Source organism: Ochotona curzoniae, unplaced genomic scaffold, assembly GCF_017591425.1.
Source record: "Ochotona curzoniae isolate NIBS_2020 unplaced genomic scaffold, NIBS_Ocur_1.0 scaffold_3890, whole genome shotgun sequence".
NCBI classification, from domain to species: Eukaryota; Metazoa; Chordata; class Mammalia; order Lagomorpha; family Ochotonidae; genus Ochotona; species Ochotona curzoniae.
This window is the reverse complement of record NW_024467115.1, coordinates 6833539-6852484: the sequence shown is the minus strand read 5'-3', so window position 1 is coordinate 6852484 and position 18946 is coordinate 6833539.

The following is an 18946-nucleotide window of genomic DNA, read 5'->3' as shown; positions in this document are numbered from 1 at the left end:
ATTAAGGTTACTTGTGCTTATAGTACAAGTGCTTTATATGCATTTACTGAATAATTTAGTTTTTATTTCTTTATTTAAAAGGCAGACGAACAGAGAGAGAGAGAGAGAAAAAGAAAGAAAGAAAGAAAGAAAGAAAGAAAGAAAGAAAGAAAGAAAGAAAGAAAGAAAGAAAGAAAGAAAGAAATCTTCTATCCACTGGTTCTCTCTCAAAATGCCTATCCTAGCCAGACCAGAGTCTAGGAGCCCACAACTCCTTCTGACTCTTCCCAGTGGAGGCAGGAATCCAATTTCATGGGCCATTATGTGCTGCTTTCCAAGTACATTAACAGAAAGCTAGTTTGGAAGCAGACCCCAACCAGGCACTGCTATACAAGGCACAGGTTTCCTAAGTGACAGCTCAACATCCTGCACCGGGGAGCCTGCCCCCATGTTTACCCATGTTAAAAGTGGAGATTCCTTTCACAACTTTTCATGCCTTGCCTTCTTGCTTCACTGAGGTGCATAGCGAAAGTAAAGGAGAGACAGAACTGGCTCAATATGAACGTAGTCGTGAATCGACTTTTTCCCTTTTGGTCAAACAAGTTCTTCCTTTAATCTGTGCTTTGCATCTTCTGTTATAGGTTTCTTTTGTTCAAAGCCTGTGTGGGGTAAAGGCAACAAAAAGATCTGTGTTTCCTTCTCATAATTAATCTTGGTTTTTTTATTCTGTGTAGTGTACTGTCAGTAAAGAAACCCTCTGATTTCCAATAACCAATTTCTCCACTCACAGGATGTCATCACTCTCAAAGGTCCCTCCTCCTAACACCACCACTTTGGGGTTTAGGATGTCAATAGCCCTCATGGACTGTATGATATTGGGAACATTTTGCAATTAGGAAAAAATATGTAATAACAGAATTACATATGCTACCAATGCAAGTATTCCATTTTTCATTTCTCTTCTTTCTTGTCAAGGATGAAAAGACTTTTCTAAAACTCTGGGAAAATAGGAATATTGGGAATGGGTACACATCATGAAGCTTGAGAGCTGCCTACAAAGTATGAGAGAATTTCTCTGAAGTAGCTGTGCAATCTTCACTGGCTTCCCCAGCGAACTTGCTCTCCTAGTTAGCTTTCTGAGATCCTCAAGTAGACTGGAACTCATCTTCAGAAGTAAAGCCTTGCCAACACCAAATTTCCCGTATCAAAACCAAAGTCACCAGATGGTAGGACTACAATGGAAGTTGAATTACTTTCATCTGAATTAAGCTAGTCGTGGTTCTCTCCACCAGCCTGTTAAAATGAACATTATGAGCTCATTAGTCTATACAGAACACAACTGTTCATTTGCCTCTAGATGTTCAAATCTAAAATCAATAGTGTAGACTGGCTCAAATTAACTTCAAAAAATCAAGCTTCCTATGGAATGAACCAAGTAATTATGTCTGCTACTGGTCCAAACATGCTGTCAGAGTTTTGGAGAGGCATTACAGTGAGTAAGAAGTGGGAACGATGGATCTAGACCATGCTGGAACATCTCTGCTAACCACAAATATTTCTTTTGCTACAGCACAGAGCGATGTTTGTCTTTACAATCTCTAATGAAAGCCCCCCAAAACATAGAATATAATTAAATTCTGAATTTTCAGGTGGTTGAAATTGCCTATGTGAATAAACATGTGGTTTAACTGGGACATCCTAAAAATTCTTTGGTTTGACTAGTCTGTGTTTGCTCTTGGGGCTCATGCTGCTTTAAAATGGTCGCAGTTAAATCAGACTGTTGAAATTCAGAGGTTGCCTGTTTGATTTACTTTACGCCACACAAACCCATGCAGACTATTATGAATGCTGCATTTAAGAAAGTTTCCCATATTGGGTCACACTAAAAAGGAGATTAAATGAATCCATTTTTCAAAAAGGTTTTGGTAAGTAGAAAGGAATGTTGAGGTGATGCCTGTATAACAGAAGTGCTACTGATGTCTCTTTCTCGAGGAAATCTGTTCAAAATTTCCCCTTCTCCCAGGGGAAAGAGAATTGTAAAAAACATGCTTCGGATTCTCCTGAAACGGAAGGCTGGCAGAGGGGATCTGCTGCTCTCAGCAGGGTCTCTAGGCAGCAGAACTGAAGTAGCCCAGATATTTTCAAAGGCAATCTCATTGTGAGCTTTGTGGTACAACAGCATGTCCAGGTAGGCACTCCTCCATTGCTCTGCATTGCCCACTGCAGGCAATGGTGTGCTTGATCTGTTTATTTTACTACTAAAACATTATTGCAGGCATACTTTCGTTAATTGGTCACAATTCTGTTGTTTGTAAATTGAATTATAAATCCAACATGTATAGGCATTAGGGTTGTGGGGAAGCATGTTACCTCTGCTTACATTGCTGACATCCCATAATTAGAGAGCTAACTTGAGTCCATATCACTCTGTTTCTTAACAGCTTCCTGTTAAGGTGTCTGGGAGAGCAGTGGAAGAGGAACGGCCCAGGTAACTATGCAGCTTATATTCACATAAGAGACCTGGAAGAAGCTGCTGGCTCCTGGCTTCAGTTTGGCCAGGACCTGGTCACAATGGCCATCTGGGGAGTGAATCAGCCAATGTAAGACCTCTCTCTGTGTTTCCCTCTCTGTCAAAAACTTTGCTCTTCAAATAAATAAAATAAATACTTAAAAAAAAACCCACCAGAAACAATTGGATTTAAATGTACATATATTATACAAATGTGTTCTAAGTTATAGAGATTTTCTAGAAATTATGGTGTGTCTGAGAGTGGTATGTAAACCAGTTTTAACAGGGAGCATGTGAGGTCTTAGGGTAGCTAACAATTATCCCTTGGAATCAGAGTTCAGGTGAAACATCGTGCATGAAGAACAGTGTGAGATGGGCTAGGCTGAGCTAGACCCTTCTAGGGAGGCGTGACAGTCAGGAGCCCAAGGAACCATTTTTAATACTGCTAGCTCTGTTTTAACTAGTATGATGCTCATTGAGAAATACCTTCTTGTTAATTAAAAACAAAAAGGATTTTAGACTGAAAGATTTAAACAGAAAGTTTTGTTGTACAAGACAGGAATAAAACAACTATTTTATTTATATATAAGCATGTGGTGAGAAATTGTCATGCATTTTGCTATAATTTTCCTGCTTCAAGACTGAGGAGTACTGAGTTACGGTTGGATATTAGTAAGAAAGTCCGAAGTTCTATTGCATGGCAGAGTGACTACAGATGATGTCAATATGTCGACTATTTCTCTACTTTAAGAAAACCTACATGATAGTATTCTGAATGCCTTTACTATAAATAAATTTTAGTGTCTTAAAGGATAAATGTATTTGCCCTGAATGAATATTATACAATGTATACATACATGAAACATAACCCATAAAAAGCATAATACTTATATGCTTGCTGATTATTTTAATAAAAACCTCTCTTAATCTTAAAAAAAAAGACTACTTCAATTTCCCAGTTAAATGACTTAAGGATGGTCTACTCACTGAAGTAAACTGTAGCCTTTGACATAATTTGCTTACCAAGCAAATCCTAGAGCAGTCACTTCATGTTGTTGCCCAAACTGCTGATTTTTTGGAGTTAATGGGATAAGACATATTTTGTTACTTTTCTGGAACTTTGTGTTTGGTAATGTCTTTGCTTCTGCTCTTTTCATGTTACAAAACAAATTATCTTCAAACAGATATGCTTAGTGTTTGAAGCACGCATTTCATAAAGTAACAGAGAACAAGCTGAAATATTTTATTGCTATGAAGTTTCCTTCCCAATCAAGAAGAAAAGTGGGAAAAGTTACCTAAACAGGATGGAAAAATGTTCACCCTGGTCCATTTTAAAATCCTTAACACTGTTAGTTGTGATGTTCAGTTGAGTTGAATATCAAATGTATTCAAAAGGTAAATTTCACTTTTTATTGCTGAAAAAGAAAAATCCTGAGATATCCAAAATTCAGCTATATGGCTGGCTGATGAAGGGGTGGAGAGATAAGAGAAGTTAATCAGCTGTGCTTGAAAATGAAAACATTGTTTTATAGTCCTGAATAGGTGCTGAAAATGAGTCAACTATTGTGGTTGACCACCAGAGCCAGGGAACCCTGTCTATGTAGACTTTACCGACTGTTAATCTTGAATAATTCAGAAGCAACAACTACTTCTGTAGACTGCCCCCTGCCAAACGTTCTCTGCTTGTTATGTTGCTTCTCTCAGAGCAAATGCAGGGCAAGGCAAATAACGCTTACTCATAGGTAAAGTGGAGTATTTCCAACTATTATTTTGCCCTCCACTGGTCTCTTGTTCCAGGTTCTTTTTATAATTAGCATATAATTAGCTCAATAAGTCAGATATCAGAGATCCCTCAGTCTAAAGAGTTTAGGCCTGACAGGTCACAGGGATTGTGTCTCAGAACCCTAAGCACATATGAGAAAAGATGCAAAGGATAGTGGGTAGAGGGCATTTGAAGTGTGAAAGGAGGGAGGTCAACACAGTCAAAACATGACTTGTCATGGACGGATTTAACAGTCCAGCCTGAGAGCCAGGCAGTAGCATGAATGTGGCCCACATGGAGACTACCTACAAGTCTCACTCAAGTGAATGCTGGGCATTATCCTGCAAAGAATGGTATCAATATGTAACAAATTGATTTGTAACTAAATTCTCCAAAAAGGCAGTCCCATGCTGAGAATGTAAGATTGTATTTGAGGATGTAGCAGTTTAACCCTCCTAGGAGAAAGCAAGTTTTCTCTATGCTATTGTATTTAGTTTCTGGGGGCTTGTAAATTAAAATGACAAAAGAGTAATAGAAGAATAAGGTTTATTTGGATGCCTATGAAACCAACAGCAGGAAAAGCACCTGCCTCAATGAATAGTTAGTTAGGGACTTGCTTAATTTAGTAGAAGTGGGGAAGGGAGTGACATGTAGAAAAGGCACTTATGGTAAGAAGAAAAAAAAGTTCTTTAGGGGCATCTATCAAACGAGTACCTATTAAAAAAGTGCTCTACTTTTCCAGCCCAGTTCCTTGCTAACACGACCGGAAGAGTGACAGATGGAATCAAAGTGTCCAAATAGCTCAAATTCCCATGTAGGAGAGCCAGAGGGAATTCTGGGTCTCTGGCTTCAGCTTGCACCTGCCCTGGCCAATGTCCCCATTTTGAGAGTGAATCAGTAGTTGGAAGAGTGCTCTCACTCTCTTTCTCTGTCCCTCTCTCCAATAATTTTGTCTTTCAAATAGATAAAGATTTTTTTTGATACAAATTTGAAGTTTATTAAGATGAAGATAGAATTAATAGTAATTTGTTTAATTCTTATGTTAATTTTATGAGACAAGCTTTCATTCAAACTAGCATGGTTTAATTTTGAATCTAACTTTCCCTTTCTTTTCTCTTTTTTCAAATTATTTTATTTTTGATGGTTTTTACATGGTTGATTAGGATGATAAGGGTAAGGGATTCAGGGGGTGAGATCGCTATTTCCACATTCTCTTTTTCCTTCCTCTATTTGAGGGAAGGGGAGTGATAAGGAGAGAAGCCACACCCAGCCTCCCAAATGCCTCTGTACCCTGAGATGGAGGACAGGCACCTGATACCAACCCAGGATCACCAATGTGGGGCATGCTCTGAGGGTCCTGTTCAAGAGCTTTTGATAATTCAACAGATCTGAATTGCTGCCAGCCTCACCACTCCAGTCACAATGAAATCTCTCCAGACTTCATTGACTGATATAGTCTACCTTAGAGTCTCCATTTGCCCAAATATTCAGTGCCAACTCTTGGATGGAGTAATTGATCAATTTGTTTTGTCCTCTGTCCTCTGTTATGGTACCAGATGTCCTCTGCAGACTCCAATGTACTGCCATATCCTCCATGTGCATCTGGATATGCTGTTCACTGCTCCATCTGAGACGCTGAGGAGGCCCAGCTCTGACACATGCACTCCATGGTCAGACCGAGGAGCCTATGATTCTCTCCATGGTTGGGGTTCTGAATCAAGCAATTCAGTTGGGATGATCCCCAAAGAAACTTCATCTGAGGAGATCCCAAATGAATTTTAATGAATTTTAAAAAATTATTTTGGAAATACATAGAAAATTAGTGGAAAAAAATTGGTGATAAAAATAATATTTTTCTATTCAGGTATGAGTAGTATTTGCTTTCCTCAAAGGCCAAAAAACTCCACTGGAGAAGAGTTTAGAGAGGATCTCATTCTGCTGCCTTCTCTGAGATCAGACCCACCTTGGACACAAGACTAAGGTCAGCCTTGTTTCCTGACAGCTGCTGCTTTTAGGCATAGCAGGAAGCTTCAGGAAGGCCCGCTTGTCTACCAGTTGGCTTGCAATTCCCTCCAGTTGACAAAAATCCTGTACCGAAGTGGCCTATTCTATTTTTATTTACTTGAAAGGCAGAGTTACAGAGAGAGAGGAAAGGAGCAAGAAAAAGAGAGAGTTTTCCCACTATTGGTTCATTTCCCAAATGGCTGAAATGTCTGGGACTGAGATAGGCCACAGCCAAGAGCCAAGAGCGTCATCTGGATCTTCCATGAGGATGGCAGTGGCTCAGGTCCTGGGGTTATGCTGCTTTCACAGGTAGTTGGTCTGGAACTGGAGCAATCAAGACTTGAACTGGAGATAATGCAGAATACCTATGTTACAGGCAGCAGCTTAGCCTACTATACTACCGTGCTGGTCCTGGGCATGCCATATTTTGATTCCTTCCATCCCGCTTCTGATAAGATCATTGAAAAAATTAATTCAGCATGTTTGAATAGTTTTTAATAGTCTTTCTACAAAGAACATTCTGGTGATCTCTTGGTATGCAAGAGATATTAATTATCTTATTTTCAAATTCCGATATCATAGCCAGATATTTTTCCTTTTCAATGAAATGTGGCTTGTTGCATTATTCCTCAAAGTTCACATAGCATTAAAATGACAAATAATATTTTGGCAAGAGATGATATAGTGAGTAGAACCTACAAAATTACACTTTCTTTTGCTAGGACAACAATGATTTACATAAGTAGAAGAAAAAATTTAGTAGAACAACTTTTTTATTATATCCATTATAGGAAGCATTTAAGAAGTATTCATGGAATTTCTACTATTAATATATGCTTCTTGGTGTTTACACTTATGTTTAAAAAAGTTGTTTACAATTTTGAATAAAGCGAATGTGGTGACTATACACATACATGGCATGTAGTTCAGCTTTAATCAAGAAGGAACTCCTTTAACACGTAGCAGCACAGGTGAGTCTGGAGGACATGAGGCTCTATGAGATAAGCCACGGGAGAAGGATAAACACTGCCTAACTCCAGTGCTATGAGTCATCTAAAACAGGCCAGACAAGAGAGTACAATGGCAGTTACGGGAGATGGGAGTACTGAGAAATGAGGAGCTGCTGTTCAGCAGTGTTAATCTAATTGGGAAGTCATTAGACAAAGGCAGATCAGTGTTCTTGGTTCCTACATATGCAAATTAAAACTCAACTCAGCTAACAACCTTCGCCAATCAGTAAATGTCAACTAACCTTGAACTAGGGACTTTCTACTCCTTATACTTAACCAATCAAAAGCCACTGATTGACCTCTTTCTAATGACTTTGCACTGAAATGATCAAGGCTACTGCTTTCCATTGACCAACCAAATAATTTCTTTGCCTTGCTTTAAGATCACCTTATAAAAGTTTGCCTTCTCATTTTTCAGCACTCCCCAAGCCACACTCAGTTCAAAGTTGCCCAATTCATGAATCTTATCTGTTCAAATGAACCCTTTAAAATTCAAGATGCTGAAGTTAATCTTTTTTTTTGTGGGTTATTTGTAAGTTATACTCTTTTTTATTATTATTATTACATTTGATTTCATAACTCAGTTTCATAGACTCTGGAATTCCCCCAAACCCTCCCTGTGCCCTCCCCCCGTGGTGGATTCCTCCACCTAGTTGCAGTATTACAGTTCAAATCCAATCCTCATTCTTTCATTGAAAGCATATACTTTGCATAGTGTCCAGCATCTTCTTGTTCACTAAGTTCAATAGTTTCTGGGCGGACCATTTCTGGTCTCAAGGCAGAGCTGGCAGAATTTCATCCTGACCAATTAAAAGTCACAACATGATATCAACAACTGTTTACAACCTTATGGAGTTAAATGACATGGTATTGAGTGACTAATATGATTAGAAAATGCAAGTTCTTATCCACATCCTGTGGTTACTTCACTGACATTTCCAAAGTTAATCTTTAACAGTGAGTGTAAAGCTTCAGTTATACAACATAAACTTTTGAGTTCTGCTCTTAACATTGTGCTGGTAGCAGACAATGCTGTTAAAAAAAAGTCTTTAAAATGTCAAAAATGTGCACTAGGAAAAAAGTGGATAGTTTAAAAAAAATTTTACATTAAAATAAATGTATCTTTGAATTCTGTTTCCATGAACTTTTTGAATATCCTAGAATTATAGACTTAAAATCTTGTTAAAAGGATATAGCTCATCTAAACTGTCCTTACTCAGGTTTGTTTTTATTTAAAACTGTTCTTATTTCAAAATTATTTAATATTGGAACCTATAAATAAGTTATAAAGAATAATCAATATGCAATAAACCTGCCATTTGTAAATAGAAAATTTGAAGATGTGCATCTGTTCAAAAAGTGATAAAATTTGAATTACACTTAAAATAGCTATTTTGTATAGTTCTTTAAAAAACCTCCATGATAATATTTGTAGGCACACATGTGTGCCATGTGTCATGAATGGATTAATTTATTTCTCACTATAGCTCTCTGAGACAAGTATAATTATTGTCTGGATTTACAAATGAATAAACTCAGACACTGAGAAAAAATGCATAGGATGTTGTCTTTGTTCGTTTACACTGATAAGAAAAATGACCACAAATGCTATGTAGAGAACAGACATTTATTACTCACAGTTATGAAGGCTGAAGAGTCCAAACTAAAGGTGCAAGCAGGTTCAGGATCTGGTACGCTCCTTGGATACAGACGTTCTTTCCAGATATTCTCATATGGTGGAATGGATGAAAGGCAAAAGGATAGGGGAGGTTAACAAACACCCTTGAATCCTTTTCCCTCAAACCCTTATTTATTTATTTTGTTTGAAATGCAGTGTAGTGAGAGAGACAAGTCCATCACTCTTCAAATGCCTGCCACAGCTGGGTCTGGGTGACACCATAGCTGGGAGCCAGGAATTCCAGCTGGGTCCGCCCAACTGGGAGACAAGGACTGGGTCATCATTTGCTTCTTCCCAGACACATTACCAGAAAGTAGGATCACAAGCAAAGCAGCTGAGACTTTAACAGGCACTCTGATATGGGAGACCTGCCCGTCTAGACCTCTTTCATAGGATCACTAATTCTCTTAGGTTTCACCATGATCTAATCATCTCCTACCTGTGCTCAAGGTTAGTACCTTGGGATTCCAGCTAAAAGATGAGTTGGGGAGTACATAGGTAGACAGTGTGAAATTACAAAATAGTTACTTGAATTTTCATTTATTCACTCAAAAATACTGAATGATCCTTGATTACTTGCCCAGAGAGTTTTCAAGGTAGTGAGCAGCACAGCCATGCTTTTGTCCTCAACAGGAAAGAGGGAAACTGACAAATACGGTATTGAAGGTGGTATATACCATGGAGAAACGGTAGGACTTAGGTTAGGGAATGACTTAGTTTCTGAGAAGAGCAGGCTGAGAATGGACAGAATAGTCAGCTTGGTGAATGAGGGGAAGAGGATCATGCCACAGAAAGGAAGCAGCATGTGTGAGTTGCTGATATGAAAAGGGCATGTTGGAGCTGGCACTGAGGCATAGCCAGGTAAACTGCTGGTAATGCCTGCAATGCTGACATTCCATGTTGGTACCAGTTCAAGCCCTGGCTGCTCCCTGTTTATAGCCTAGGAAAGGATGGCTCAAATTCTTTTTCTTTTTCTTTTCTCTTTTAAAGATTCATTTCACTTGCTTATTGGAGAGACAGATGTACAGAGACAGGGAGGTACAGACAAAAAGATCTTGCATTCACTGGCTCACTCCCCAAGTGGCTACAATGCCAGGAACTGAGCCAATCTGAAGCCAGGCATCAGGAGCTTCCTTAGATCTCCCACACAGGAACAGGTCACAAGGCCTTGAGACTTCTTCCACTGACCTCCCAGGCCACAAGCAGGGAGCTGGATGGGAAAGTGGAATAGCTGGGACATGAACCAAAGCCAACGTGGGATCTCGGCTGATGCAAGGTAAAGATTTAGTCACTAGGCTATCTCGATGAGCTCATGAATCAAGTTCTTTGGACCCTGCACCCACATGGGAGACAAAGAAGAAACTCTTGGCTGCTGCCTCAGGTTGGCTCAGCGCCAACTATTGTGGCTATTTAGGGAACAAACTAGTAGATGGAGGATGTATCTCTGTCTCTCTCTCTCTCTCTTTCTCTCCGTAAATCTCTTTTCAAATAAAAGTAGATATGTCTTAAGATGAAAAAGAAAAGGATGTGTCATATTGTGGGAAATGAAAGGAGTAGCAAGTGGTTAGACCATAGGCAGCAAGGAGAAGAGTGACAGAGGAGGATTAGTGTGGCAGATGCAAGCAATAAATGGGGTGGTGAAGCAAGTCAGCTGTAAGTGATTGATGCATGAAAGGACATTAGGCAGGAATGTAAATTCTTAGGTTTCCAGATTGTCCAACTAGGTGGATGTTTAGATTGGGGAGCAATACTAACTTCACTTTTGAGTTGCTTGAATTCAAATGAAGATACTGAGATTAACTAAATATATGTACAATGTTTGATTAGACTTATTGAAAATTGATAGTCTGTAGATGGTAGCTAGAAAACAGACGAAAACAACTCCTGTGCTTGGACCCCTGCCAGCCATGTGGGAGAGTGGATGGAATTCTGGGTTCAACCTGGCCAAAGGGCCACAGTGATCATTTGGGAGTGAACCCATGCACAGAAGCTCTCTCTGTATGTCTCGGTAACTGCTGCTATTACTTCCTCTATCTCTGTCACTTTGTCTTTCATTTAAGTAATTGTAAAGAAAGAAAAAAGAGTAAAGAAAAAAAGGGAAAAATAAGAAAGGAACATGAACCAAAGCCAGAAGGAAGAGAACTGAAGAACATATTTCATTCCCTAGTGTGGAAAGGTTGAGTAACACATCACAGAGCAATGAGCCAATCCTTCATTTTTTTCTTTTTCTTTTTAAAGCATAAATACCCTTAATAACTCAAAGATTCAAGGTGATATGTTAGTGGCACCAGGTAAATGGTGGATGTAGCAGATGCTATAGGCGGTCAAAAGAGGGGGAGGCATCTAGTTTTAGAAGAACTTTCCGTAGGAAGCTGGGTCTTGTCATGGCTACGGGTCCACCAAAGGAATTTAAATAAGAACTAAGAGGAGCAGACATGAGGCATATTTTGTCCAATAGTTACAAACAGAAACTGAGATGGTGATTTCTGCCCTCACGGAACTTATGTATAAATGGAGAGGTTATCGCCAAGCAAAAAAGCCTGTCTAAAATATTTAACAGGGCTATATTTTATGCACTATGAAATTAGACTTGTGGACCAACTGATCTGAGTGCCGAGGAAGCATTAGACTAGTTGTGCTACTCTGGGATTAATTAAGTAAAGACTATAGAGGAAATGAATTTGGAGTTACAGTTGAAAGACAGTCATGAATACGAATCTCTTAGGCTTAATTCGGCATTTTCACTAAAATATTTGATTGCCCAGTAAATACATCTTGACTGTCCATTTTGTAGCAGGTTTTTAAAGCCTAATAAACCGAATTTAAAAGCTTTTTTTCCCTTTACTGTTCATTATAAATGTAAATTGTAATTGCTACAATGAGCCATAATTACCTAAAGCCAGATTAGATGAAGTCTAAGTGCCATTACTATTCTCTTAATTAGGGAAGGCAAACTCAGGGGAAAAGGAAAACGGATCAGTGATGCTTGCTTTTACTTAAGCAGAGCAAGGACACTCAAAGGAAGTAGACAACAATAGCATGGTTCTAAGCCAATGGGTGCATCAAAGAGTTCACCGTTAGGGAATGTGATACCACAAGCCCTGAAATTTCCAGTGTGGGTTTTCCCCCCATTGATCACTCTTTTCTATATTGGTGTCCAAAGAAAATCCCTGTTCTAAAAATAGAATGTTGAATACAACTAAATACAGGAAATAGATGGCTTTATGATTAATACTCATAAATTGATCTCAAATTTAATATTCACATGTTTCCCCTTTTCACTGTATGCCAATTGTTTCATCCCTCCATTATTTTGATTTCCAAGGGAAGATATTTCCAGCTTAGATGGAGGAAACAAAAGGAGCAGGTTTTTGTTCTGATACAGAGAGCAAAATGCTGCAAATGTAAAGATGTGTGCTACTTCTATTTTTTCTTTCCCAGGTTTCTCTTATGACTGATGTAGTAGTAAATAGTTCCCAGGATTACACAGAGGACTCTCTCCCAACTGTCAAAAAGTAAATAAAACCCAAACAAAACGCAAGAGAATGATGCTGCCCTGCTGGGTCCTGCCAGGGCATGATGTCTGTGCCAGGGCTCTCAGGAGGCAGGGGCCTCTCCTGTGACCCCCAGCTCCTGAGGGAAGGCCCACGGCAGTCTCTCCAGGCGCAGTAGGAGTGTAGGAACGTGTTTTCACATGGCTTAGAGCTGTTTATTTTTCCATCGATGGACAAGGCTTCATTTTGATCAAACAAGAGCTCAAGAATTTTGGTGAGTTATTCAAAAGGGCATATGAAACAGATTTCAGCGAGTCCTGGTTATCAATGCATCTGAATTTGATAAGACATAGCCTCCCTCCTCCTCCCCTCAATCTGTTACACCAACAAGATACAGGAAATGATTTGCTTTGCTGTTTACAGTTAAGTAACAAGGGATAAAAGAAGCCTAAGATTCATTGCGAACCAGTTCTCCCAGGCTGAGAAAGCTGCCCAGGGAGGTCAGAAACTTGACCGTTTGTGCCTCCCTTGCTCTGCTCTGGGAGATCCTGGAAAGCGGTCCCTCCTGGGTTTTATACCCTGGGGGTCACATGATATGCTGGACTTAAATGCTAAAGGACATCCTGTTCTAGGAAACAGAAAGGGGCCTGGAACAGAAGAGGGCCTGTCCAGCTCCCCATTATCTCAGGATGTTTCCCACGCAGCACATGCTATAGTTACTCCTGAGAGTTACAGTGAGAAAGTGCAGAGACCTGCAGCACTAGAGGGGTTTACATACTCTTTGCTGGCATTGCCTTGCAAATCAGCTTATTGCCCAGGAGCATAACATTTGCAGATAGAGAACTCAGGGTTTAAATTACTTTGCAGTGTCATTGCTGAGAACTCCATTTTATTTTTTTCAAGCAAAACATGTGTATTACAAAATAATGCATGACTGTTGTAATTGAAACAAAAATTAAACTAAATATACAAAAACATAAATACAAGGTAAAAATTCATTATTTTCCTCCTTCCGTCACACTGAGTCATATAGAAGAGACTATTTATAGTATACCCATGTACAGAGCTATGTGGATAATATATTTCAAACACAGAATTATGTTTATTGGAAAAAGCACTTCTACTGGAAATTACATTCTTACTTGGGTAAAATCATTTGACCTCATCAAGCTTTAGTGTTCTCAATTGTGCAATAAGGATGTTAATTCCTACATCAAAGAAAGATTTTTTTTTTCTTAAAAGATTTTATTTATTTATTTGAAAGCCAGAGTTATAGAGAGATAAAGAGAGGCAGACAGTGAGCTCTTCCATCTGCTGGGCTGGTTCACTTCCCAAAGGGCTGCAAAGGCTGGGGCTGAGCCAGGCTGGAGCCAGGAGCTTCTTCAGGGGTTCCTTAACGGGTGCAGGGGCCCAAATACTTGAGTCAGCCTCTGTTGATCTCCCAGGTACATTAGCAGGGAACTGGATCAGAAGTAGGGCAGCAGGGTCTCCAACTGATGCCCATATGGAATGTGGGCACCAAAGAAGGTGCCTTAATCCATTGTGCAGCAGGAAAGGCCCCAGAAGAATTATTTTTTAAAAGGATGTATTTGTTTATTTATTTTACCTGAAAGTCAAAGTTAGAGAGGTGGGAGAGAGAAGATGGAGAAGGAGAGGACTTTTATCTGCTATTTCATCCTCCCAAATTGCTGCAGTGGTCAGAGCTGGGCCAGTATGAAGCTAAGAGCCAGAACTTCCGAGTCTCCCATAGGGGTGCAGAGGCCCCAGGCTTTTAGTCATCTTCTGTTGATTTCCCAGGCCATCAGCAAGGAGTTTGATTGGAAGTGGGGCAGCTGAGACTAGAATGGGTGCCCATACAAGATACCAAGTGCCATAGTAAGAGGATTAACAGACTATGCCACTGTGTCAGTCACAGAAGGAATTTTTTTTTTTTCAGATTAGAAGAATTAAAAGCAAAGTGCTCAGCAGAGTGGTTAGAAGTTAGAAAAGCCTCACCTATCACCAGATGTTATCTATAATCCATTTGCCCCTTCTCTCTTCCTGGCTGCAGCTTATTTCCAGGGTTCAGCAATTGCACTGGGCATGTTCTCCACTCATATCACTCCTACCCCAGCCCTGGCCACGGTCATGGCAGGTGCTTAGCCAGTGACCACTGAATGAATGAGCACATCCTGAACCTGCTAGTGAGCAGTTTTACTCAGATTCATTGGGACCGTTTTTCTTCTTATGCTGACAGCCCCAGCAAGACAGTGGACTCTTGATCTCATCCATTTTTACCTGGTATTGCAATAAATAGGTATTACCCAATGCTTAGTAAACATAAGCCTGTACCTGATCATATAAGTCTAGTGCTCAGCTTTATTCCAGGGAGGAGGAATTTCAGCAAGGAGGGATTTCAAGGAGCCAGGAACAGAGTTCTGAGCTCCTGGCCCAGCACCAGCTACTAAGGGCATTTGTGGAATGAACTAGTGATGAAAGACCTCTGCCCATCTTTCTGCCTTTCAAATAAGGCTTGGTCCAGACCTGGCTGTAGGGATCATTTGGGAAGTAAACCAATGAACGGAAGATTTCTATCTCTCTCTTCCTTTCAAACATATGAATTCTAGAAAGGAGCAGCAGCAGCAACTCACTGTGGAGCAAAATGGAAGCCCTGCAGTTCTATTTTTCTCAGGCAACCTGTGCTTGTTTTAAACAAATAATCTTTTCTGGCTTCTTCTGAAACTTTTGATCTAGAATGCCTTTGGGGGGGCTTGCTGAGGAAGGGAGGTCTGAATCACAGCCTCATAGATGGGAAAAGTAACAAAAAGAGTTTTTCTGTTTGGTTGCTGGGTCTGGCTAAAATTCTTGAATCATCTGGATTCTGGAATTAAAACAACCTTGACTGGGCATGAAGTGCTATCAATCACTTTATTTTCCCTTCAGATACTGCTCCTTCTACTTCACTTTCTAGCCTGGATATTCTTTGTAATTTATCATCAGGAGTTAGTTAATCATCTTGCTTGTAAGTCGTTTTTAAACATATCATTTATTATTAAAAATATTTATTTATTTGAAAGTCAGTTATGGAGAGGCAGAGAGAGAGAGAGAGAAAAGGAGAGAGAGATCTTCCATCTGTTACTTCATTCTCCAGATGGCTGAAGAGGATGGAATTGGTTCTTGGCAGTCAGGAACCAGGAGCTTCTTCCAGGTCTCCCGCATATAAGGAAGGGCCCAAGTAGTTGAATTATCTTCAGCTGCTTTCCAAGGCACATTAGGAGAGACCTGGAACAAAAGTAAAGCAGCCAGGACCCGGATAGGCATCCATATGAGGTGCTAGCATTGCAGGTGGTAGCTTAAGATACTATGTCATGATACCAGTCCCTTAAACATCTTATTTAAATGAAAACTATCCAGTTTATTTTTGAGAATTTCTTGGATATGAGCATCCATCAGTTTACCTAACGTAGAGCATAAACCTACCCCAAGTGGCAATTACCAGCATTTTATGGCCCCTATGTTAGGTTTCATACTTTCCACAGGTCATTAACTGCATGTAATATTATAGCCTTTCTTCCCTTCTTTGTTTTGTATTCCACACTGCATGTATAAGACTTTTCATTTAGTGTAACTTTTTAGTATATGAGACAGAAAACAGGGGTCTTAAAGAATGGGGTAAAATACAATGGTTAGCAGAACCTAGGAAGGGTATATGAGAGAGAAGGATGGAGACAGGGTGGTTAATGAATGCAAGAGTACAGCTGGGCAAGAGGAATGTCATATAATAATCTATATTATAGGAGAATAATCATGTTTGATAACAATTAACTGATATTTCATAACTAATATAGACAAACTTGGATGTCACCAATCCAAAAAAATGTGTAATATCTGAGGTGACAGATGTGTCAGCAACCTCAATTTGTTGACTAGCTGTACAAGTGCATACATGTATTGCAATGTCAAATTTATTCCTAAAATATGCATAGTATCTTTGTGAATTAAAAATAGAGGAAAAACATGATAAAATACATAATACAAAATTATGTACCAAGAGCATTTTTAAATTATTATTATCTTTAAATTTAAAAACAGACAGAGGCACAGAGACAGATAGATAAAGATATTCATTTGCTGGTTCACTTCCCAAATACTTGCAAAAGCCTGGGATGGTCTGGGATAAAACTCAATCTGGGGGCTCCCACAGGAGTTAGGGCAAGGCCAATATTTGAACCATCACCTGCTGCCTTTTCCAGAGGCAGAGTTGGAATTCTAATCCAGACATTCCCACATTACTTGGAGAATTCTCAAGTGGAACTTAAACACTGTACCAAATGCCCATACCATCTTCTATACATATATAGTTTTAAAGATTTATTTATTTTTATTGGAAAGTCTGATTTACAGAGAGAAGGAGAGGCAGAGAGAAAGATCTTTCATCTGCTGGTCCACCCCGAAGTGGTTGCAATGGCTGGAGCTAAGCCAATCTGAAGCCAGGAGCCAGAGTCCTCTTTGTGGTCCCCCACGTAGGTGTGTAGGGTCCCAAGGCTTTAGGCCATCCTTGACTGCTTTCCAAGGAAACAAGCAGGGAACTGTAAGGGAAGTAGAGTGTCTGGGATATGAACTGGAGCCCATCTGGGATTGTCTTTTTTTTTTTTTTTAAAGATTTGTTTATTTATTTATTTATATTAGAAAATCAGATATACAGAGAGGAGAAAAGACGGAGAGGAAGATCTCTCCCCTTGCCCCCCACCAATGGTTCACTCCCCAAGTGGCTACAATCCGAAGCCAGGAGCCAGAAGCTTCTTTTGTGTCTCCCACATGGGTGCAGGGTTCCAAGGCTTTGGGCTGTCCTCGACTGCTTTCCCTGGCCACAAGCAGAGAGCCGGATGGGAAGTGAAGCAGCTGGGATTAGAACCAGCACCTGTTTGGCTTCCAGCGCATGCAAGGCAAGGACTTTAGTTGCTGGGACACCACATCAGGTCCCAATTATATATATTTTTAAGTACATAATTCAGTGGCATTATGCACACTTTCTTTATATTCATCACCATTGTCTGTTTCTAGAACTCTTCTGTTATTCCAAATAAAAATTCAAAAATCACTCTTTCAGAAATGTAGATCTGTTGAAGTATGCCTTTAAAAATGATTAACTCGGAAAGTATATTGAAAAATTTGTGCAGATTTTCCTCAAAGCTACTGAAATACACCCTGAGACAAATTATAGCATCTTGTATAAGCAATGTTGTTTTATTTTACTCAAATACAGTTTTTAACCTCATGTAAAAGCAGATTGGAATGTCCAACACTGCATCAGCACCAAAGTGGAGTAGAAGGAAAGCCAATTAACCAACCTGGTACATTTTATGGGAACTAGGTTAGCTTGTACCTTCTCTTGAAGAAAATCTTCTTTGTTCACTTCACCAGAAATAATTTCTTACTTTACTGAAATTTGCTTCAATTTTAGCTTCATTTTATTGCACTTTTATCTTGTATCTTACGTAGAATCCATCTCCTTATCAGAAATAGTTCCTTAGTGAATATGCTGAAATACTTATTTACTCATATTTTATAAGTTCTTTCACTTCCTCCTTAAATAGTGGACTTTGTCCAAATAACTAAAAGAATCAAGGGAACAAAGAACAACATTGCAGATATCACACATTCTGTTTTCAAAGTTTTCTAAAAATCCGAAATAATTAGTATGCTATTGGACTGATGTAAAGATGGACACACAGGCCTACAGGACAGAACCGTGAATCCAGAAATATAATCTTCATATATAGCCAAAGGATTTTTTTTGACAAGTGTGCCAAGAGCATTCATTGGGAAAAGTAGGGGCTTTTCAGTAAATAATAAATGACATTTAAATATCTATGTGCAAAATTTAAAAATGAACTTGGACTCCAACTTTACAAATTCATTGAAAATTATCTCAAAAAAGAATGAAGGTTTAATTAGGAGAGATAGAAGTCATAAAGCTTTTTAAAGAGAAAGCATGTACATATCACTGCATTTAGCAATAGTTTCTTGAGTATGACACAAAAAGCACAGGAAATAAGTCACTAAATTGGACTTCATCAAAATGTAGAACTTTTGAGCAGGATAGGAATAGGAATCCAACAACAGAGACAAAATGCAGCCCACTTAAGAGGAATATACAATTGTAAATTAGGTGTTCTATGATAGCAAGTCTCCTCTGGAGTGTATGTGAGTGATCCAAAAAATTGTCAAAAATGAAATTAAAAGAAGTTTAGGTGGATGGATTCCATTCTGCTCTATCTGTATAAATGTCTCTTTTCAAATTTTATTTTTATTCATTTATTTATTTTTACCAATACCAGGTTGTTTTGATCATTACTGCTCTGTAGTCCATCCTGAAATCTATTATTGTGATGTCTCTGTTTTTTTTGGTTTGTTTGTTTTTCAGAAAGCTTTGACTTTTTTTAGATCTGAGAAGAATGTGTTGGTATTTCCATTGGCATTGCTTTTGATAGTTTGTACATTTCAATGATATTAATTCTAAACCACAAA